Source organism: Suncus etruscus, chromosome 7 (genome assembly GCF_024139225.1).
Source record: "Suncus etruscus isolate mSunEtr1 chromosome 7, mSunEtr1.pri.cur, whole genome shotgun sequence".
NCBI classification, from domain to species: Eukaryota; Metazoa; Chordata; class Mammalia; order Eulipotyphla; family Soricidae; genus Suncus; species Suncus etruscus.
In genome coordinates this window covers 43,411,376-43,435,040 of record NC_064854.1, presented here as the reverse complement: position 1 = coordinate 43,435,040, position 23,665 = coordinate 43,411,376, and the positions used below count along the sequence as shown (strand labels likewise).

At 43.8% G+C, this 23,665-nt stretch overlaps 1 non-coding gene across 1 annotated transcript; it reads right to left on the bottom strand.

Moving 5' to 3' along the window:
- Positions 1-6,010: 6,010 nt before the first annotated feature.
- Positions 6,011-6,100, bottom strand: TRNAY-GUA (transfer RNA tyrosine (anticodon GUA)). The gene is given in 2 exon segments: positions 6,011-6,046; positions 6,064-6,100. It is a non-coding gene; the product is annotated as a tRNA-Tyr (tRNA).
- Between the last annotated feature and the right edge of the window lie 17,565 nt (positions 6,101-23,665).

Here is a 23,665-nt window from a genome sequence, read left to right as displayed (position 1 = left end):
AAGTCATAGATAGATGAGAAGACAAAGCAGATTAGCCTCCAGGTTCTTCTCTATGTTTCGTCTTGCTTGGTATTTGGGGCCACACCCAGCGATGCTCAGGGATAATTCCTGGCTCTGCACTCAGGAATCACTCTTGGCAGGGCTCAGTGGACTATACCGGTGCCAGGAATCAAATCTGGGTCAGCTGTGGGCAAGGCATGCCCTCTACCTGCTGTATTATCTCTCTACCCCGAGGTTCTTCTTTATGATATTAATTCCACTTCTCTAATAGGCTTTTTCTTTATTTCATCTTCTTCATATCCCCTTACTCCTCATTGTTGTCCAGTACTTGGAAGGAGAGGAGTTTACAGGCCTGAGAAATTCACTCATTTCATTTTATCTACAGAAAGTCATGAGGTTTTCCCATAGAAGCACACGAAAAGTTACGACCTAAGGGCACTCGGTTCCAAAAGTCAGTCTATTCTAGAATGAATCATTTGGCTAATAGACAGGCTCCAAACCACTCTCTCCAACCTGGCACATGATGCAGTTCCCAGTGTGCTGCTGCTGCCCCAGCCTAGTGTGTGTAGGAAAGATCCAGAATGTCCTGCAGGAACTAGGGACTGAGATGTTAGCTGAAAGGAAGGTTTTTGCCCTTCCAGAGGCAGTTGATTAGAACTCAGCCCCTCTCATTCCAAATAAATTTTGCTGATTTTTTACTTTTGGCGGGCCATACCATTGATTCTGAGGGGCTGCTCATGGCTTATTACTTGGGGGGAGGGTCACCCTGGCAGTGCATAGAGGATCATACACAGTGCCAGGAATGAACTTGGATCTTAAATCTGGCTTCTTGCTTGTGAAGCATGTTCTCTAGCACATTGGGATACTTCTCTGGCTCTTCTCATTTCAAGACAAAGTTTTTTTGTTTTGTTCACAGTCATCAGTGCTCAAGGCTTGCTCCTATCTCTGTGCTCAGGGATTACTTCTTTTTTTTTTTTTTTTGGTCACACCCGGCGGTGCTCAGGGGTTACTCTTGGCTGTCTGCTCAGAAATAGCTCCTGGCAGGCACGGGGGACCATATGGGACACCGGGATTTGAACCAACCACCTTTGGTCCTGTATCGGCTGCTTGCAAGGCAAACGCCGCTGTGCTATCTCTCCGGGCCCTCAGGGATTACTTCTAATGATGCTCATGGAACTATATGTGATGCCTGGGATTGAACCACAAACACTTTGCCTTTTGTACTATCTCTCTGATCCTCCAAACTTTTTCTTTTCTTTGACTTAATTGGCTTTTATACTGTACCAACTGTATTCTTGGATTACTCCTTGGATCTGCACTCAGGGATAATTTGGTGATTCTCATGGGTAATATGGGATCCGCCAGTGCTCTAGTCTCTCAAATCACTTAGTAGTCTAAAAAGTCTTAGTTTTGGGGCTGGCGAGGTGGCGCTAGAGGTAAGGTGTCTGCCTTGCGCTAGCCAAGGAAGGACCGCAGTTTGATCCCCCGGCGTCCCATATGGTCCCCTCAAGCCAGGGGCAATTTCTGAGCACTTAGCCAGGAGTAACCCCTGAGCATCAAACGGGTGTGGCCCGAAAAACCAAAAAAAAAAAAAAGTCTTAGTTTTGTTTTGTTTTTCCTTTTTTCATTTTGAGTCACTCCCAGCAGTGCTACTTTGACTCTGCTCCCCAGGTGGTTCCTGGGATGCTTTGGGGATAATGTGGTGACAGAAATTGAACCTAGCAAACAAGGCATTTGCTCAGCACACTGAACATTCTCCAACCCAAAATGCTCTTATTATTAATTCGGGCGATGTTGTAGTAGGGACATAGGATCAACTCAGAAAGGACTACTCTTTGAGAATGCAATTAGAAGGAAGAGTTGAGATCAGCCCGCACATAAGTGAAAAAAATTCATGGTATTATCTGAAGTAAGTTTACTAAGTCCTTTCAACTTTCTTTTTATAAAATGGTGATACTACTTGAACTTTCTTCCCTTTAGAGCTATGATAATAAAATGAAATAATTCTGGGCTGTGCAGCTGACCCAGGTTTGTTCCTCAAGTCTGTTAGGAGTAGTCCCCGAGCATAGAGCCAGGAATAAGTCCTGAGCATTACCAGGTGTGGCCTCAAAACTAATAAAACAAAATAAAAGAAATCTTATTACCAATCATCAGATGCATTTGATAATCCACAGGCTTTTCCTATCAAAGACTAGAGTCATATCCTTTCATTAGGTACTGAGCAGTGTCTACCCCCAAAATCAAAGACTGATGTCTTAATTCCTAGTTGTCCAGAATGTGAACTTATTAGGAAATGAGGCCTTTTGGACATTGTTAAGATGAGATCATAGGGCCCGGAGAGATAGCACAGCGGCGTTTGCCTTGCAAGCAGCCGATCCAGGACCTAAGGTGGTTGGTTCGAATCCTGGTGTCCCATATGGTCCCCCGTGCCTGCCAGGAGCTATTTCTGAGCAGACAGCCAGGAGTAACCCCTGAGCACTGCCGGGTGTGGCCCAAAAACCAAAAGGAAAAAAAAAAAAGATGAGATCATAGTAGGGCAGGATGGGCATGTTTCCAATGATTGTATCTTTATCAGAGGGGTAGACAGGCATTCAGAGAAGACAATATGCAGAAACAGAGAGGATGGCCTCCACAAGAGAGAACCAGGAATAGCTCACCCTCCCTCACAGTCCTCAGAAGGACCTAATCTTGATACTGAAGTGATAGTACAGTGGGTAAGGCACTTGCCTTGCATCAGCCAACCTAGGTTTGATCACCCACATCCCATATAGTCCAAGCCTGCCAGGAGTAAATTTCTGAGTGTAGAATCAGGAGTAACCACTGAGCATCACTGGGTGTGGCCCAGAAACAAATTAAAAAAGGACCTAATCTTGCCCACACCTTGATTTCAGACCCCAAAATTATGAGACAGTATCATCAGTAAGAGGTTGTGTTATTTATTTTTCACTGACTGGTACTGAAGGAGGAACTTTGCAGAGAAATTGGGCAGATTAGTGATGATTTGGCCTCTCACACAGAGCCATTGTCTTTAGTCTATGAAGGGCCACATAGCATCTGAGAAGGTAGGGTCCACCATATGAGACCTGGGATTTGGGAGAACATGTTCCCAGTGTTTCTGGTACATACTGAGATGGCTTTGAATAACTTCTATTGCCCTCCTTCTTTGGGGCTAGACTTGTCTGCCATTTCTGAGGTAATAAGCAAGACATAGTGTCTTTTTGAGATCTTTCTTATAGGTGGTGGCAAAGGATACAGAAAGTGGACAGAGCTCCAAAGTACACTGACTTTTCCTCTTTTTTTTTGTTTGTTTTTGGGCCACACCCACTGTGTGCAGGGGTTATTACTGGCTCTGTAGTCAGAAATAGCTCCTGGCAGGCATGTGGGACCATATGAAATGCCGGGGATTGAATTGGGTCCATTTTAGGTCGTCAGCATGCAAAGCAAATGCCCTATCGCCATGCTATCACTCCAGCTCCAACTTTTTCTTTCTTAACACAGAGAACATCAGAGGTACAAATTGGACGTTATATCCCAGAGTCCTTTGGCCTTTTCTTGCAGTTTGTTCAACTCTGCTTGGTTCCTGCTAGGAGAATTTTCACAGTGAAGGAAAAACCAGCTAGATTAAGTGTCAGAATGTGGTTTAGAGGTAGGAAGATTTTGGAGTCAAGAGTCAGTGAGAGGGAACAACTTGAGAAACAAAATAGAGCAAGATAGTCAAAGATACAGTATTGCTGTCAATTGTATTAAATGTAATAATCTTGGAGTTATGTGGTTAAGATTGTTTATATTTGCCACAAGAAGGAGAATCAAATATGGTAAAGGGTAAATTATCTAAAATAATAGAGCTATCATTGTATTGTTTCTGTATGTTTAATTTTTCAATTACCTGTTGGTGTGAAACATGAAAATATACAGGACAGGCATAGAAGAGAAAGGAGAGAATTGGAAAGAATAAAATAATTTTGCCAAGAATGTGGCTCAAGGGCTGGAGCAATAGCACAGCAAGTAGGGCGTGTGCCTTGCATATGGCCTACCCAGGTTCTATCTCTGGGATTCCAAATGGTCTCTTGAGCCTGCCAGGAGTAGTTTCTGAGTGCAGAGTTAGGAGTAACCCCTGAGTGCTGCAAGGTGTGGCCCCAAATTCAAAAACCAAACAAACAGAAAAGAATGTGGCTCAACCATAGCCATATCTGACATCCTCTGACATAGAAACAGCTATGTCAGTTCCACAACTGAACAGCATTAAACTGCCGAGCCACCAAATTATTTCAGCTCCAGGGCTCCTATACCACATGGCTGCATCTGATGCTGTATGACATCTCATAGCACAATCAGCTCAGTAGAATCACAGCAAATATGATGGGAAAGTTGCATAGAAGGCTACCAAGATTAATAAACAAAAATAATAACAGATTCAAATAGCATCAGTCAACCAAGTAAATCCTTAGACATTGACTTCAATAACACTATTGTGAAACAACAATTATTATAAATTGATCTATTGATCTAAGTTTTGATAATCTGCTTGCCTTTGTGTTGTAACAAGAAATATGAAGTAAATTTGTATTTGCTAAGGGGCAGGCTGGGAAACAGGTCATTGGTGGAGAGACGGTTATATAGGTTATACTGGTGGGATTGGTGTTGGAATGTTTAATGCCTAAAACAACTGTATTATGAACAATTTGGTGAATCACTGTTATAATAAATTTTTAAAAAAAGATTTGTCTCAAGTGGTGAAGACTTGCTTTGTGAATAGGAGTCTCTGGGCTCAAAAGTGTACACCAAGTACCACTGGGAGTGGCTCCATAGCAGTGGAAAAAAATAATGAGATAATTGTGAAAAAGAGATGGGAAGAAGATTCTGGAAAGGAGGAAGTCTTGGTAACGGCTAGTGATGGCTCTAAGAAGCAGAAGGGGGGAAGTTTAGGCCATCATAAACATCTTTCATATAGTTCCATGTAGCCAGAAGACCTGGTGAAACATGAAAATCCTCAGCAAAATCATCTCAAAATTTTCTTTCATACACTGGCATGGGAATAGAAATGCAGAGATATTTCTCAGAAACACTACCTTTGAGGTGCATTTGCTGAGATGAAAACACAATGTGAAGTGATGCAACAGTTTTGAATATGTGTCTATTAAAATTTAGGCAGGGTGACAAAAGTAATAGACAATAGGGTGGGGGAGTAGAGGGGAACTGCCTTGCATATGATCCCCGAAGTACCACTAGCAGTGATTCTTGAGTGCAGATCCAGGAATCCCTGAGCATCACAAGGTGTGGCCCCCAAATAAAATAAAATAACAAAACATCCACTCTTGACTGCTGAGCTCTCTCCTCAGTTGTCTGAAGCTTTTGTTCATGGGATTACAGCTATAATTTTTTTCAAAAACAGTCTTTGGGTGAATAAAATGCCTGGGTTTGGGGTTTTTCAGCTGCTTAGACTTGCTCTTGTCACAAGCTTTCCTATCTGCTAACTGCCTGCTAGGGAGCAGCTTCTTTTCCAGGTTTTCTCAGTGGACAGCTGATTAAGCCATCAGAAATGGTGAGAGCAGGTGGCACAGAGTGGTAAGGCATTTCTGCCTTGCCAGCGCTAGCCTAGGATGGATCGTGGTTCGATCCCCCCGAATCCCAAATGGTCCCCCAAGCCAAGAGCGACTTCTGAACATATAGCCAGGAGTAACCCCTGAGCATCACAGGGTGTGGCCAAAAAACAAAACAAAACAAAAAAAAGAAATGGTGAGAGCAAACCCAACTCTAAGTAACCCATTTCATGATGGATGGATGAAAAAGCTGAGGCCTGGACTCCTTGTTCACACCCACCAGACTCAGAATAAAAATCTAAAAAAATCTAATTTAGGTTCTCCAGGGGCTGGAGTGATAATACACTGGTTCGAGCATTTGTCTTGCATTTGGTTGGCCAGAGTTTGATCCTCCTAATTTAGGTATTTCATGCCATGGTGTTTTACATTTTCCACACTGTAAATACAGATTTCTTTTCCAAAAACCTTTGTCCTTCAAGCCGGATACGAACCAGCGACCTAAGGATGACCAGGGGCCATACACCTACAGTCCTTCGCTCTACCAACTGAGCTATCGAAAGACTCAGTTTGATCCTCAATATCCCATATGATCCACTGGTGCCCTGCCAGGAGTGATTTCTGAGCAAAGAGCAGAAGTAACCCCTGAGTATTGCTGGGTTCTACAGAACCGGCTTCAGAATTCCCCTGCCATTAATAGTGTGATTAATGTCATAACACTGTCATTAATGTTGTGATGACAGCCTAGAGATAACCAAGAAAACACACTCTGCCTTTGCACACAAGATGACTTTTCAGGAAGCAGGACCATGAAAAACATGGTTTTGGGGCTTAGTTCCATCTCTGCCTGAGTTTCCCAGAAAAAATGGGGAATCTGGTGAAGCACGAACTCCTTCCACCATTTATTCTCCCTGGGACCAACTGCATGGGGGGCTTGTCTCATCAGACAGATCCACAGGGCTATGCTGAGCATAGTTGGGGTAGGGGCCAGAAGAAAAGACTGTCGGGGTGAAGGCTAGGATGATACTCCCTCCAGCACCCCAACTCCTTCACTCCATCTCCCACAAACAGCATGGGGAACTAGGACTGCCCAAGCTGAGAATTCCAGGGAGGAAAGTGATGAGGATTTTAGGAAAGTGTGCATTATGAGAGGAATTGCTTGAGAGACGGTTCTAGTAAGATGGGATGGGATGGAGTTGGGTTTGAAAAGAGCAAATCTTGACTCTCTCCTCTTGTCCTGTAATGTGAAGAGGATCCTAGAAACTAGACTTCAGGGATAAGAAAGGACAAAAAAGAAGAGAGTTCTCTTAGACAGAGTCAAACCCCAGATGTCCTGTCATTCCTGTGATCTCTGCCTCCCATCTCTATGGGTTTCTTAGCTGTCAGGACAAAGTTTCCTCAAGCCTCTGTCCCCTCCACTGCCCACCTCTTCACCTCCTTCCATGGATAATCTCCTCTATGGTATACTTATAATACTAGCTTGCAATTTCTTTTTTATTTTATATATTTTTTATTTTTTGGTTTCTGGGCCATACCTGCTAGCATTCCTGGCAGTGCTTGGGGAACCATATGGGATGCTGAGGGTTGGATCTGAGCCAGCCAAATGCAAGGTAAGTGCCCTGTCCACTGTGCTATTGCTCTTGCCTCAAGCTTGCAATTTTTAATACCTATTATTTCTTTAAAAAAAAATCCTGAGGTTGGGAAGAAAGGACAAAGGCTTGGAACCTTTCAGAATGAGCTCCATGTTCAATTTTGGCACTACATGGTCTCCAAAGTATCTCTCTGTATGCCCCTTCCCCCAATCCTTATTGAGGACCAGGGATGTAGTTCTAGTGGCAGAGTACATGCCTTGCATATGTGGGCCCTGGGTTCAATCTCCGGCACAACCTGGCACTGCCAGCTATAGACCTGGGGCCTCTGAACAGTGCACCAAGAACATTGACTTAGGTTACTAACTTGTATTAGGTAAAATCTGAACCACATAAATAAGAAACCTTCTAGTGACAGAAACTGAAAGTCCTCCATAAGAGAATCACCTACCAATCATAGATAATCAATGTCAAAAGTTTGGTACCTATTTGTCCAGCTTTTAAACAATATATGAATAAGTGAATAATGAATAATTTTAAACAATAAATGAATAATAATGAAAAAATTTTAAAGAGTAACAGCATTAAATTCCCAGGAGGTCACAAAGAAATGATTTTACTTAGACATTGTTAATAGAAATATAAAGTTATTCAGGCACTTTAGAAAGGAGTATAGCTGTTTCTCCTGTTATTAAATATCAATACCACAGGCCTTAGTAATTGCATTCTTGGGGCTCTATCCTAGAAAATGAAAATGTCCATTCCCACAAAAATTTTATATTAATAGATTCACTTGTAATCCCCAAGCTGGAAACTACCCAAAACAGCTGAAAGGTTAAATAAGCCATGCTATATTTATACCATGGAATAGAAAAGAAAAAACTATTGATATACAATTAACCTAGATGGATCACCAGAGAATTCTGCTGAATGAAAAGAGACCATCTCAAAAAATTACATAGGTTACATAGTATGAGATATTCCACCTTTTTTTTTTTTTTTTTTTTTGTGAGGAAGGACAGGGTGCCACACCCTGCAGTATTTAGGGCTTACTCCTGGTTCAGCACTCAGGGATCACTCCTGGTGAGACTCCGGTGACCTGGGAATCAAGTTTAGATTGACTGTGCAAGGCCTCTACCTATTGTACTGCTGCTCCAGCCTGAAGAGATTCCACTTTTATAACATGAAATTACAGTTAAATAAGTCTTTTCTTGTCTTTATTTGGGGGCCACATGCAGTAATACTCAGGGGTTACTCCTGGCTTTGATATCATGAATCATTCTTGACTGGCTGGAGGGACCATATGGGATTCTGGGGATTGAACCTTGGTCTGTTGAATACAAGACAAATACCCTACCCTTTATATGTTCACTCCAGCATCATCATAAAATTACATTATTTTTTTTTTTTTGGTTTTTGGGCCACACCCGGTAACGCTCAGGGGTTACTCCTGGCTATGCGCTCAGAAGTTGCTCCTGGCTTGGGGGACCATATGGGACACCGGAGGATCGAACCGCGGTTCGTCCAAGGTTAGCGCAGGCAAGGCAGGCACACCTTACCTTTAGCGCCACCGCCCGGCCCCTACATTTATTTTTTTAATTTTATTTATTTATTTTGGTTTTGGGCCACACCCAGTGACACTCAGGTGTTACTCCTGGCTATACACTCAGAAATCGCTTCTAGCTTGGGAGACCATATGGAACGCCAGGAGTGTCTGTCCTAGGTCAGCCGTGTGCAAGGCAAACGCCCTACTGCTGCGCCCCATACCGCTCTGGCCCCATAAAATTACATTTAAACAGAAGTAGTTGCCAGGGGACAGATAGAAGGAGAGTAGAATGGCTATAGGGGGGCCGGGCGGTGGCGCAAGAGGTAAGGTGCCTGCCTTGCCTGCGCTAGCCTTGGACGAACCGCGGTTCGATCCCCCGGTGTCCCATATGGTCCCCCAAGCCAGGAGCAACTTCTGAGTGCATAGCCAGGAGTAACCCCTGAGTGTTACTGGATGTGGCCCAAAAAAAAAGAAAAAAAAAAAAAGAATGGCTATAGGACTAGGTGGCTATAAAAATGTCCTTTTATGTATTCAAAGGGTCTGTTTCACTGAGACAGTCATATGAATTGAAGCACAGAATAACATTGCCCAGGACAAGACATAAATGAGTGGGTGGGTGTAAGATTGGTAGAGAGAGAGAGAGAGAGAGAGAGAGAGAGAGAGAGAGAGAGAGAGAGAGAGAGAGAGAGAGAGAGAGAGAGAGAGAGAGAGATCAATGAGCTGAACACATTCTTTGTACATTGGAAGCCCAGGTTTTATTTATTTTTTTTTTTTGTTATTTTGTTTTAGTTTGGCTTTTGGGTCAAACCTGGTGGTTCTCAGAGATTACTCTTGGCTCTGTGCTCAGGGATCACTCATTGTGGGGCTCAGGAGACACTATGGAGTGCTAGGGATCGAACCAGGGTTGGTAGAATGCAAGGCAAGTGCCCTAACCACTGTACTATCACTCTGGTATCCTTCCAGCAATTCTTGGCCAACTAGGCTGACCTTTCAGTGCAAAGGCCCAATGATGTGGTGCTGCTCAGGCTCAGTAATGCTAGGCACTATCTAAGCTACCCTGATAGTGTTTGGGAACTTTAGGATCACTTTGGTGGTATTTGGGGCTCTCCAGAGCTGCACTGAGTAGGAGTACTGGGGATTGAACCTGAATCAGTTACATGCAAGGCGAGTGCATTAACCCCTGTACTCTCTAACACTTAAACATATGTATGTGGGCTGAAGTGATAGCACAGTGGTAGAGCATTTGCCTTGCACGCAGCTGACCCAGGATCACCGCGATTCGATCACCTGGCTTCCATATGTTCCCCCAAGCCAGGAGTGATTTCTGAGCGCATAACCAGGAGTAGTAACCCCTGAGCATCACCGTGTGTGGCCCAAAAGCAAACAAACAAAAAAACAGACATGCATGTCTGTGTTCCTATTTTTAAGGCTTGACTATGCTCAGACCTTACTATTGGATCTGTGCTCAAGGATCACTCCTGATGGAGTTTAGGGGACTATGTTGCTGGGCATTGAACCTCGGTTGACTATATGCCAGGTAAATGCTTTTATCCCAACATACTATTTCTCAGGCCCTGAATATATATTTTAATTCTTTTAGGTATTTTACTGGAAGTAGAGCTGCCAAGTCACACAGAAACTCTATGTTTGACTTTCTTTTCTGTTTTTGAGCTACATCCACCTATGTTCAGGACTTACTCCTGGCTCTGTGCTTAGGGATTACTCTTGGTGGCATCATTCGGCATATCATGTGTGATTCTGGGAATTGAACCCAGATCTGCTGCATGCAAGACAAGAGCCCTCCCTATCTTTCACTTTAGATGTTTTCAAAGAAGTGGCCCCATTCAATATTCCCAGCAACAGTCCCACTCCAGCCTCTCACCTTCTCACTCTATCCTATTATCTGTCTTTAATTTTGACCATCCCTATGGGCATAAAGCGAATATTCTTCTTGTTTCCTACTTTGCACCTTCCACTGTCATTCTCCTCATCTCTCTATCTCTCCTCTGCTCCCCACATTACTGTCTCTGAGAGCTCTTGGAGAACACAGCACATATATGGGGTGGGGTCCCATGCTTCGCCCCTGTGCTCAGCCTACAGCAGTCCCTTGAGGAGGGCTTTTTTAAACAAACTAAAACCCCCTTTTCCTTACCCTTTTTCTTCCAAAGGGATAAGAAAAAAGAGGTGTTTCAAGCTTCCACTATTGACAGGTGGCATCATGGAGGCTCCATTCAGGCAGAATTTGCTTTATTTGCAAACAACAGAAAGGAGGGATGTTGTGTATTGTTGGTGTACCTATCTGAGACCCGCCCATTCCTGGGAGGAGTCTTGGAATAGGTAGATAACCCTGAAGCCAGGGGATTGGGGCTCTGCCCTGCTGCGCTCCCGGGCTTTAGGTTCTTTGCCTCTTTTGGTCTTTGACCAGGATGGAGGCCAAAGGAAGATGGCTGAATTATAAGATGCAGGGCTAAGAATGGCCAAATGCTTGAAAGGTTATGAGATAGGCCACACACCTGTGGTGGTCAGGGCATGAATAAAGATGATGCTTCCTAATGCCTGCCTGTGAGTGAGTGATTTCGCCTTTCACCTGGGCCTGGGACCCGCCGGCTGGATGGGGGTTGCTGAGCCACGTGGCCTGGGATGGCAGAGAGAAATCCTTCACCATCCATCACCATCTAGCCCCATCATTATTTATTTAATTCAACAGTGTATGTAACCATTTCAATGGGATTGTTATGTTACTGACCCTACCCTGATCGGTGATTGTGCCCTACCCTAGGGTGTGACCTGGCATTCTGCTCCCACCCTAGGGTGGTACTTGATTCTGGGGGATAAAAGCAAGGGTCTGTGGAAGGCGAGGGGCTTTTTGGCTGGAACTGATACTGAGGCTGTTGGCTTCAGTCTTTTTTTTTTTTTTTTTTTTTTTTTTTTTGGTTTTTTGGCCACACCCGGTAACGCTCAGGGGTTACTCCTGGCTATGCGCTCAGAAGTTGCTCCTGGCTTGGGGGACCATATGGGACACCGGGGGATCGAACCGCGGTCCGTCCAAGGCTAGCGCTGGCAAGGCAGGCACCTTACCTTTAGCGCCACCGCCCGGCCCCTGTTGGCTTCAGTCTTGTCCACTGAATAAAGCTAATATTTTCACAAGCCTGACTGTCTGCTAGCCTTTTACCTGCCACTTCACCTCAGAACTGCCGGCTGAACAGGGTGGCAGACTCGTGCTCCGAGCTGGAGGGGAAAGGCCTCATCCTCCGTCCCTCCATCAGTCCACCCCATCAATATGAAATGTTGGGAACTTAGTGTTAGGCCTTAGTGCTTGCAGGAGCATTTCCCCAGTGTGGTCAGGGCTAGAGAAGTAAGGAAAAATAAATAAGCCAGGGAATATGCTGAATATTCAGTCTCTGACACTCCTCCTTTGCTAAACCTGGTGCCAAAAATTTAAATTCAGAAGCCATTATTTATTGAAAAGCTGTTTAGGATCAAACACTTGGCACTTTCTTTCCTTGGGTAGATCGAGACTCCCAGTGAGCAAAGACTGGATTATGGCTGCTCTGTGGCCACGGGACCATCTCCCTCTGGACTCTTGCCTCTTCCCAATTACATTGGTATTTTGAAAATGAACCTGTTTGGAAGAGCTCAAGCATAATCTATATGAATGTAGTCTCTTTGAATTATAAATTTGTATGTAGGGGGGCCGGTGAGGTGGCACTAGAGGTAAGGTGTCTGCCTTGCAAGCGCTAGCCATATGGTCCCCCCAAGCCAGGGGCAATTTCTGAGCGCTAAGCCAGGAGTAACTCCTGAGCATCAAACAGGTGTGGCCCAAAAAAACAAACAAAAAAAATTGTATGTAGGTTAAAGGTTCACCCACAACAGGAGTAAAAAAAAAAAAAAAAAAAAAAAAAAAAGAATGATTCTAGGATTCAAATATAAAGAAAAATTCTCTGGAAGGTAATTTGGAAAAAGTTGAGAAATGTTTATTAGTTTCCTTTGCTTACATATATTTTTAAAATGTTTTAGAATGAATGCATCTTACTTTTTAATAAAAACCAACCAAATATTTATTTAAACTTAATTAGTGGACATAGAGTAAATATTGCAAATAGAGAAACATGTTGTTGAGTTAAAAGCAGGCTACTCAGATTGGGGGTTTTAGATGTGGAAAAAAAAAGGTTTTTTTGTTTGTTTGTTTTTTGGGTCACACCCAACAGCACTCAGGGGTTACTCCTGGCTCTATGCTCAGAAATTGCTCCTGGCAGGCTCGGGGGATCATATGGGATGCTGGGATTCGAACCACCGACCTTCTGCATGCAAGGCAAATGCCTTACCACCATGCTCTCTCTCCAGCCCCTAGATGTGGAATGTATGTTTTCTGTTTTCTTTTGTTTTTGCTTTTATTTTACTCTGACAGGGTGTTCTGGGACTAATCCTGTCTCTGTATTCAGGAATTAGTTCTGGCAGTGCTTGAGGGACTATATGAGATGCTACTGGGGATTGAACCTGGATTGTCTGCCTACAAGGCACTTAAGTGCCCAACTAGTTGTACTACTGCTCCATCCTTGTATATGCTTTCTGGACTACATAACTATGATCACAAACATAGTAATCAGAGACAATATTCATTTATTTTCTCACACCCTATATGATAGGACTTTTGGTCGACATAGATAAGATAAACCTGACCTTTACAAGGCTGGCATGTTGTTGCTGTCCAGAACTTGGGTCTGCTTGGAGCTTGCAATGATGAATCTGCCTGCAAACCCTCTTGGGCTATTGGCAGAGTGTGGCTCCTTGCTTCACAATGATCAAGGCCCAGGATTTTGTTGGCCATGGGTCAGAGGCCAGTCTCATCTTCAAGAGGCTTCTCACAGTTTCTTGTATGTGGGACTCTCCCTTGCCATACTGGGAGACTGGCAGGGAGAGATTGCTCATATCAGAGTGCTTGCTTCTACCAAAACAGCATGGAGAAAGAGTGAACAAGAACTAATCTTACATAACATGCTAATCACCTAATTACAGACTGACATCTCATCACCTTTGCCAGAGATTATGTTAGAATCTTCACACTTTGGGAAAGGGGATTAGATAAAGGATGTGAGTACCAGGAAATGGAGATGGTGTGGAAACACCTTAAAGTCAGCTTGTTCCCTAAAGAGGGCTCAAAATTTCAGTGGCATCTGTCTTCCCTTGTCCCAAAGTTATAGCATATTCCAAGGATATTCCTATTACAAGTACCCATGATTTTTTTTTTTTGTTGTTTGCTTTTGGGGCCACACAAGGTGACGCTCAGGGGTTGCTCCTGGCTATGCACTCAGAAATCGCTCCTGGTTTGGGGAACCATATGGAACACTGGGGGATCTAACCGCGGTCCATCCTAGGTTAGCACATGCAAGGCAGATGCCCTACCACTTGCACCACCGCTCTGGTCCCTGTACTCATGATTCTTGATTGGACAGCTTTCCTTCCACAGAATGGTAGACAGACATCACAGGAAGCTATTGCTTGTAAAAGCAAGCCTCAGTCAACAAGGGGTGGGGAATTGGAGACACCCCAGCTTTCTCATCCCTGGGGTAGGAAACCTCAGAGGTGTGTCTATGGTGGTGCCAGAATCCCCTGCAGGATTTATTTCCTGTTGTAGTTGCCACCGTAATGACTTGCTTAATAATATTCTCTTGCTTGGCTCCCTTCTTTGTATCTCTCTGCCTTACTCTGTCTTCTTGGGATCACCTCTTTTTTGGGGTGCAGGCACACTCAGTGAGGCATAGAGGTTACTTCTGGCTCTGCACTCAGGAATCATTCCTGGAGGGGATCAGGGGGACCATATGGAATGCCAGAGATCAAACCCAGGTTTGCCATGTGCAAGCACCTTATCCTCTGTACTATCACTCTAGCCCTGGGATCATGTCTGAAGTAAAGGTGTTGCCCTCAGGTTCTCAGTGTTTTGGTTTCAGAACAAGTCAAACCAAGACAGTTGGAGTTCATTTGAAGTAGGTAGGTAAGTCTCTGCCTAGTAGGCAGGGAAATAAAACCAAAGCCCAGGGCCAGAAAGATAGCTCATGATAGCACAGGAAAGATACCCAGATAGGACAGACCTGGGTTCAACTCCCAGCATCCTATTTGGTTCACTGAACCTGTCAGGAGTGATTTTTGAGCACAGAGGCAGGAGTAACTCCTGAGCACCACCAGGTGTGGCCCAAAAACAAACAAACAAAAAAGCTGAATTTAGGGTTCTACCTGAAATCTGTCTATATTAATTCAGGTTGCTGTGAGGAAATAGCACAGAGGGAGTGTTAGTGGGGATTATAAACAATAGACATTTATGTCTCAGTTCTGGAGATAGGAACACCCAAGACCATGAGTTAAAGAGTTTGGCATCTGAAGGAAACTCTCCTCCAATTGCCTATGCTAATCTTTTGCTGAGTCTACACATGGCAGAAAGGTTAAGGATGATCTCTCCAGCCCTTATATCTGGGCACTAATCCCCTTCAGGAGGGCTCCTCCTTCATCAACCAATCACCTCCCACACCACACCTCATGGACATTCATTCATGGACACAAACATTCATACCATAGCTGAATCACATTTTTTTTTTTGGTTTTATGTCATATCCGGCAGAGTTCAGGGGTTATTCCTGGATCTACACTCAGAAATCACTTCTGGCAGGCTCAGGGGACCATATGGGATGCTGGGATTTGAACCACCGTCCTTCTGCATGCAATGCAAACGCCCTACCTCCACGCTATCTCTCCTGCCTCCAGCTGAGTCACATTTAGAGGAACTTGAAAGCAACAGGTCTAGAAGTGAAGAGAAAATGCCTGTCTGTAAAGGAGGAAAATGAAACACCAAGATTTAATCCTTCATGAATCAAATGAAACCAAGCCACTGAACTAGAAATGGTTTTCAGTTGTGGTCAGAGCAGACCCTGAGATCCCTCACAGTGTCACACTGCAGTTTTTCCCTCCTAAGCAACTGATTCTGAGTGTGATAGTTATCTCTGCTGACCCATCTCTTACTTTTTTTGTTAATAGAATTGGGTTTTCCTGGAATATCTTAATATTGTCTTAAAGTCAGGGCTGCAGGGCTAGAGAGAGAATGTATGAATAAGGCCTATGTCTTGCACACAGCCAACCAGGGTTAGATCTGTAGCACAAATGGTCCATTAAGCAGTGCAGGAATGTGTGGCCCAAACTCCCCAAAATGAAATAAAATAAAATAATTTAAGATTGAGGAGATGGCTTAAAGGGCTGAGTGTAGGTCTGGCAGGTTCAGGGTCCCAGGTTTGATCCCTGACACTGAGCTGGCATGGCTAGATATTGCCCTGGTGGCCTCCACTACCACTAGAGAAGCCTTGAAACAAAAACAAGACAAATTTCCTTAAAACCAACAATCTGGGACCGGAGAGATAGCATAGAGGTAAGGCATTTGCCTTGCACGCAGAAGACCAGTGATTCGAATCCTGGCATCCCACATGATCCCCAAGCCTGCAAGGAGCGATTTCTGAGCGTAGAGCCAGGAGTAACCCTTGAGTACTGCCAGGTATGACCCAAAAACCAAACCAAACCAAACCAAAACAAAACAAAACAAAAACCCAGCAATCTGAAATAAAGATATATGATTCTTGCTAAATGCAAATTTCTCTCAGTATTACATTGCCCAAGATAGTGCCACACACTCAGTTGAATCCATTTAATTCAGCCTCATTTAATTCCCTCTTCAGCCTTCCTGAGTATATGGTCCACCCCTGTCCTGCCATTTTACCTTCTCCATGTCTAGTTGTTTTTTTGTTTGTTTGTTTTTTGTTTGTTTTTTGTTTGTTTTTTGGGTCAAACCCGGCAGCACTCAGGGGCTACTCCTGGCTTTACGCTCAGAAATCGCTCCTGGCAGGCTCGGGGGACTATATGGGATGCTGGGATTCGAACCACCGTCTTTCAGCGTCTAAGGCAAATGCCCTACCACTGCTCTATCTCTCCGGCCCCTGGTTTTTGGTTTTTGGGCCACAGCCGGTGATGCTCAGGGGTTACTCCTGGCTATGTGCTCAGAAATCGCTCCTGGCTCAGGCGACCAGATGAGACACTGGGAATCAAACCCAGGTCTGTCCTGGGTTAGCTGCATGCAAGGCAAACACCCTACCACTGTGTTATCACTCAGGCCCCTTTGTCTGTTGAACCTATTCAGTGTCTCTCCATATCCATGACCCTGAATGTCATAATACAAGTCACTGCCATTTCTGTATTTCCAAATTAGATTCCAATCACAGCATCATAAACGTGGCATTGCTTTGAGTGGAAGACTATCCTCATTCTCCATGAAGAATGGGGCTTCTTAAAGGCTTGGCTTCTTCAGGCACTCCCCCTCTGAGACTCATAGACACTCTCGCAGTTTCATCAGAACCCATCTTTATCTTTTATTACCTTATTGTTATAATTTAAAACATTTGTAAACAGTTGCTAGCAAGATAGCTCCAAGGATCGAAGTGCCTATGTGGCATTCATAAGCCTTGGGTTTGACCATCAGCACTGTGACCTCTCTAGCATTGTGGTGTATAATCTTGTAAGCCTCTGAGCACCTCTTGGGGAGGCCACCTTCAGAATTTGTAAATAGATTATTTTGTTTTTAGCCACACCTGGCAGTGCTCAGGTCTTACTCCTAGCTCTGCACTCATGTTTTCATACTGTTGTTGACCTTAAAATACTTCCATCAATGAAATGTGTTTGCTTAGAAACAACAAAAACACAGTTTACCAATTGCAGTGTCATAGTGAGACAAATCACTTCCCCTAATCAAAGGCAGCACCCCTTTTCATAGCCTTTGTAGGGGTGCTGTGCAAAGAAGTCAACTTCCTCATTCCATGGGGAAGCAACATCACTTCCTGTCTGAGATGCAAGGCATGTTGGGACTTGTGATTTGCTGAGTGATGATGCTAGAACTTTTTTCCAACCTCCAGCCTTATTTAAGTTCTGTTTCCTGAGGCCTTGAAGGTAGTTCAAAGGGCTGGGGTACTTGCCTAGCATACACAAGGACTTGTATTTGTTCTCCAGTATTGCTTGGCCTCCAGAGAACTGCTGGGAAGCACCCCGTAATTTCTGTATATAATCTTCACATACTTTTAACATCTAATATGTATTTTTAAAAGTCAGCAGGTTTTACAAAAGTCCATGGTTTTACAAATTTGTAAATGACATTATACCATCGAGTTTGATTTTCAATGTATTTATATTAATATTGAATTAATATTTCTCTCTTGCCTATTTTTTTTTAAGGGAATCATGCCTGGTGATTTTCAGGGGTAACTTCTGGCTATGCGCTCAGAAATAGCTCCTGGCTTGGGAGACTATATGGGACACTGGGGATCGAACTGAGGTTCATTCTGAATCAGCTGCGTGCAAGGCAAACGCCTGACTGCTGTGCTATTGCTCCGCTCCCTCTCTTGGTTATTGTAAATTCCTCGAAAGAACAGTTTTTTCAGTATGTCCACAATAGGCTTTTTTCTTTTCTTTTTTTTTTTTTTTTTTGTTGTTGTTGTTGTTGTTTTGGGTCACACCGGCTCTACACTCAGAAATTGCTCCTGGCAGGCTCGGGGGACCATATGGGATGCTGGGATTTGAACCACCGACCTTCTGCATGCAAGGCAAATGCCCTACCTCCATGCTAGCTCTCCAGCCCAGGCTTTTGTCTTGCATGTGGCTAGCCCATTTGATTTCCAGCACAGCATACTACACCAAATCCCAACACAACAAGTTTTGCCAGGTGTAATCCCTGAATGCAAAGCTAGGAGTAAGCCTTAGTAACTGCACTGCCTGGTGTGACCTCTGAACACGAGCTTCTTGGGAGTGAGACCCCATTGCTAAACACTGATTGTAGGGAGCAGAGAAGCTTGTGTTTAGAGGTCAGGAAGAGGCGGCCAACAATTTTACACACAGACCCCAAAGCATTCTGCACATGTGTTGTGATATTCACTGGATGGTCTAGTTCAGGAGGAAAATTTACAGGTGCTGCTTGGCTCTGGGGTTTGAAAGGAGAAAAGATGGATCGATCGCTTTAATTGCTGTTTCTCTAGGATGGAAACTCCCTGGACCCCCTCACCCTTTTGAATCCACTGTATAAACAAAGATCAAGTTGTTTTTGTTTGTTTGTTTATTTGTTTTGGTTTCTAGGCAACACACTGTGACACTCAGGGGGTTCTCCTGGCTCTGCCCTCAGAAATAACTTCTGGTGGGTTCAGGCAAACAGGGGATACTGGGGGTCCAATCCATGTTGGCCACATACAACTATGCTATATCTCTGTGGTCCCAGATCAAGTTGGCAAGACATTTAAAATCAAAGTGTTGTTTATTTGTTTGTTTGTTTGTTTGTTTGTCTTAAGGGGTGGGTTCAAAGTACCCTTTAGTTGTCAGCAAGGAATTAGTAAGGATGGCTAAATGCTGTGAGCCTTTTCTGTGATGTTTTCCCTTTCTCCTATTACAGAGAATATAAACTTCAGGTTAGCTGCTTTCAGATAAAAAGGGACATACCAAAGGGAAGCATTTTGTAAGTGATAATTTCTAAGCATTTTCTCCATTGTCTAAGTGGTAATACCAGCCATTCTGTCTACTCTAGATTGAAAATTATACACTGCTGTGCCAAAGAGTGTGCAGGATACTTTAAATTAGCTGCTACAGGCAGTAATGAAGTTATTGAGTCTTAATAAGTAGGGATCTAGGCCCAGAGATATAGTACAGGGGGTTAAGGTGCTTGCCTTGCATGTAACTGACCCTGATTCAATCCCTGGCACTGCATGCTTTCTCAGGCACCACTTGGAGTCCCCTCACCAAAAAAGTAGTAAAGTATTTTTTGGAGGGGAAATACCTAGGTGCTCTAAGGGCCTACTCCTGGATCTATGCTCAGGGAACACTCTCAGAGGGTTCAGGAAACCAGATGAATTGTCAGGGATTGAAACAAGATGGCCATGAGCAAGGCAAGCATCCTACCTGCTGTCTATTACTCCTACCCTAAAAGAGGATTTTAAGGCCTCATGAGCTAAATGTTCTTGTCATCTCTACTTGAAGTTTATCTGGCTCAGATCACAATGAAACTTAGAATCTATTAATGCCAAGGTAAAACAGGCGATAGCATTTATGAATCTTCAGAAAACATACTTTTGGTAGGTTGGAGCTCATGGAAAATGAGGAAGTGAAAATGTGACTTTGGGGGCCCTGGGTTCCTCTCCTGGTGCTGTGTCTTCCGGATTGTGTGGCACTTAGGCTTTAGTTTCCTCTTTGGTTACACAAGGAGAAGCCCACATAACAAAATATTTGAAAGAATTAAGTGAAAACATTGGGCATGTGTGTGGGATAGGATCAGGCTGAATTTAGAGAAAGTTTCAGGTCTGAGTTGTGTTCTAGGGTGGGAAGATCAAAATTAAATGACCACTCCAGTCAATGAGGTCAACAGGCCTTGCCTATTGCCTGTTGTCTTCCATCCATTTAGTGGATGGGAGAGTTCCTATTATTTGATGGCCTTGTTTTGCTCCTGTCCTGCAACCATAATGACGGTTTAGTATTTGGGGCTGCACCTTTGATCATCACTGTATTGCCTTGCCATGGCCCAAATTCAGTCCTACCTATTGTTATTCATGTTTGAAAAAAATTTTCCTGTGAGTTCACTTCCTGTGAATATCATGACCTCCAGGTGAATATGGAGCTTGGTGACGTCTAGTGATATATCCTCTCCTGAATAAAAACAGGCTTAACACTGCTGTTAGATGGGTTGGGAGCCTGTTTCCCTATGTTAGCTAGACTGAAAACTAGAAATGCTTCTCTCTCCACAACTGAAAGGGAGGTTCTGTTCATTCGCCTGCAGCATCTGTCATCAGTGAATGACTGGTCTTTTGGTCCTAGGAATGTGTCAATGGGCAAGCATGATGGGTTCTGTAATTCCATCTCTTGCTCCACCTTCATTCGTGTGTAACTTTAGGCTGGGGAAACACACCAAAGGCCACATGCATTATTCAGGGAATGTGAGCCTACAGGTCTCACACCCACAGCACCTTGAATGCCCTCACCAAAGAGGTGTGTGGCAGAGGACAGACATCTTGCGTCAAACCATGTGAAACAATAATCCCCAGGTGCCACTTTGGAGGCTGCTTCTTCCTGAAAAAAAAATTTAGGGGGCCAAGATTTAGAGATGCTCACTTCTCCACCTAACCTATTCTTATATCCCTTTCAAGCCGGTTTCACAAGGTTTGGAATAAGCCACTCACTTGTGGGTGGAGTAGTATCTTCTGGACTGTCTCCCAGGTACTTGAAATACCATTTGAGAATGAGCAAGACTTGCCAAGGCCAAGGGCATCTTTGAAGCTACAATTACACTTCACTGTGTGCTCATCACTCCTGGGGTCTTCTTTTTAGCTTGCATTTCTTAACAGCTTGTTGTTAAACCATTTAGAAGTGTTTGGATCTGGTAACATGTGAGTTGTGTATCTTTTTTTTTGGGGGGGGGAGGTTAGGGCATGATTGCTCTGTAACTGAGGTGACAGGTATCAGAGTTTCTTTACATCTATCTAGACCTCATCCTCTATAGTGTCTTCATTCTCAGATTCGGGCCTTGGCACAGACATTAAGCACGCAGATGCCAATTAGGAAACTAAAATCCAGTCATTACTCAGAGATTAAATATTTCAACACAGTGTCTCAAACTATAATTAAAGGCAGTGAGCTTCATTACTAGGAGAACAAACACAGTGAAGGGCAACAACTATTTTCGGAATTGTTCTTATCTTCAACAAAATCAGATGGACATTTTATCATCTTGTTTACAGAATTTTCAACCTGACATAGCTACCTAAATAAATGGACCCATTCGTGAAAGGGAAAAGCAGGGAGGAAGTGGGCGGAATAATCAGCGATGAAAATAATGAGTAATGAATCTTTCTTACGCCCAATAAAAGTTAAAAAAGAAAAATTACTTCAGTCCATTATTTGTATCAAAAATGTTTGAGTAGAATAGTTTTATTTAGAAAATATGAGCAAGAGAGAACAAGAGCAGAGGGAATCCTATAAAGTAAAAGAAAAGAATTATCCCAGGGCCAGAGCAGTAGTACCGCGGGTAGGGTATTTGCCTTGCACACAGCCAATCTAGGTTCAATATTAGGCATCCCATATGGTCCCCCAAGAGCCTCCCCAAGATACCTGAGTGCAGAGTCACAAGTAATCCTGGGAACAGCCAGGTGTGGCCCAACTCTCCCTGTGAAAAATTTAAATTATCTTGGGGTTGGAGCAGTGGCACAAGCGGTAGGACGTTTGTAGGACGTCTGCCTTGCACGTGCTAACCTAGGACGAATGGCAGTTCGATCCCCTGGTGTCCCATATGGTGCCCCAAGCCAGGTGCAATTTCTGAGCGCATAGCCAGGAGTAACCCCTGAGTGTCATGGGGTGTTGCCCAAAAAAGGCAAAAAAAATGTATCTCAAGCTAGGCTGCTAGCAATTCTTTTTTTTTTTTTTTTTTTTTTTTTTTGGTTTTTGGGCCACACCCAGTAACGCTCAGGGGTTACTCCTGGCTATGCGCTCAGAAGTTGCTCCTGGCTTGGGGGACCATATGGGACACCGGGGGATCGAACCGCAGTCCGTCCAAGGCTAGCGCAGGCAAGGCAGGTACCTTACCTTTAGCGCCACCGCCCGGGCCCTGCTAGCAATTCTTAAGTGGAATACACTCTATCAAAAATTTTTTTTTAAATTCTTTTGTTTTTGGGCCACACCCGGTAGCGCTCAGGGGTTACTCATGGCTCTGCACACAGAAATTGCTCCTGGCAGGTTCTCGGGACTATATGAAATGCCAGATATTGGACCCGGGTCCATCCCAGATTAGCCGCATGCAAGGCAAATGCCCTATTGTCCTATCATTCCAGTTCCTGAAAATAAAATTTTAAAGATTTTTTTGTTTGTTTGTTTTTGTTTTTAGGTCACACCCGGCAGTGCTCAGGGGTTACTCCTGGCTCTACGCTCAGAAATCACTCCTGGCAGGCTTGGGGGAACATATGGGATGCTGGGATTCTAACTAGAGTCCTTCTGCTTGCAAAGCAAACGCCTTACCTTTATGCTATCTCTCCGGCCCTGAGAATTTTAAAGTTGATTCAATCACTGAAATGAATTTCTGAGCTCGGAGCCAGGAGTAATCTCTGAACATTGCTGTGTGTAGCCCCACAACAAAACGAAACAAAAAAATCTGTTTATGGGAAAAAGATGTGAAATAAGGGGGACAGAAGTTATGGAGACTCAGGAACATCAATGGTAATAAAGGAGGACAGAGATAAATATCCAGATCACAGAACAAACAGCACTAAAATCACGAGACCAAAACTTTAACAACCAAACTTAAAAAGATGCCTGTGAAGATGACAGGTTGGGATGGGGAGGTATAGGCAGGAACCTGGAAACATTGGTGGAGGGAAGTTGACCCTGGTGGTGGGATTGGTCCTGGAACATTGTATGTCTAAAACTCAGCTAGAAATAACTTTATAAATCATGATGCTTTAATAAAAAATTAAAATATATTTAAATTTTTCTTTCCAAATACATTTGGTCAGCTCTCTTTTGGTGATTTGATTTATTTTAAATTTGGGGGCCACACCCAATGATGCTTAGGGCTTACACTTGTCTCTGAATTTAGAGATCACTCCTGGTTGTGCTCAGAGGATCAAACTGGCATTGCTCAGAGTAAGCATCTTTCCTGCTACATTCTCTCTTCAGCCACTTATTTGTCTTCTTGCTGTTTTGTTTTGGGGCCATACCTGGCAATCCTCAGAGGTTATTCCTGGTCCTACACTCAGGAATCACTCCTGACAGACACAGGGGACCATTAGAGATGCCAGGGATTAAACCTGGGTTGGCTGCATGCAAGGCAAGCACCCTATCTGCTGTACTATCACTCTGGCCCCTTATTTATTTATTTTTTAATCCTGTTGTTTTGGCCTTATTTATCAAGCACTTTCTTATGACTTAAAAATTAGTTGTCATGGAGA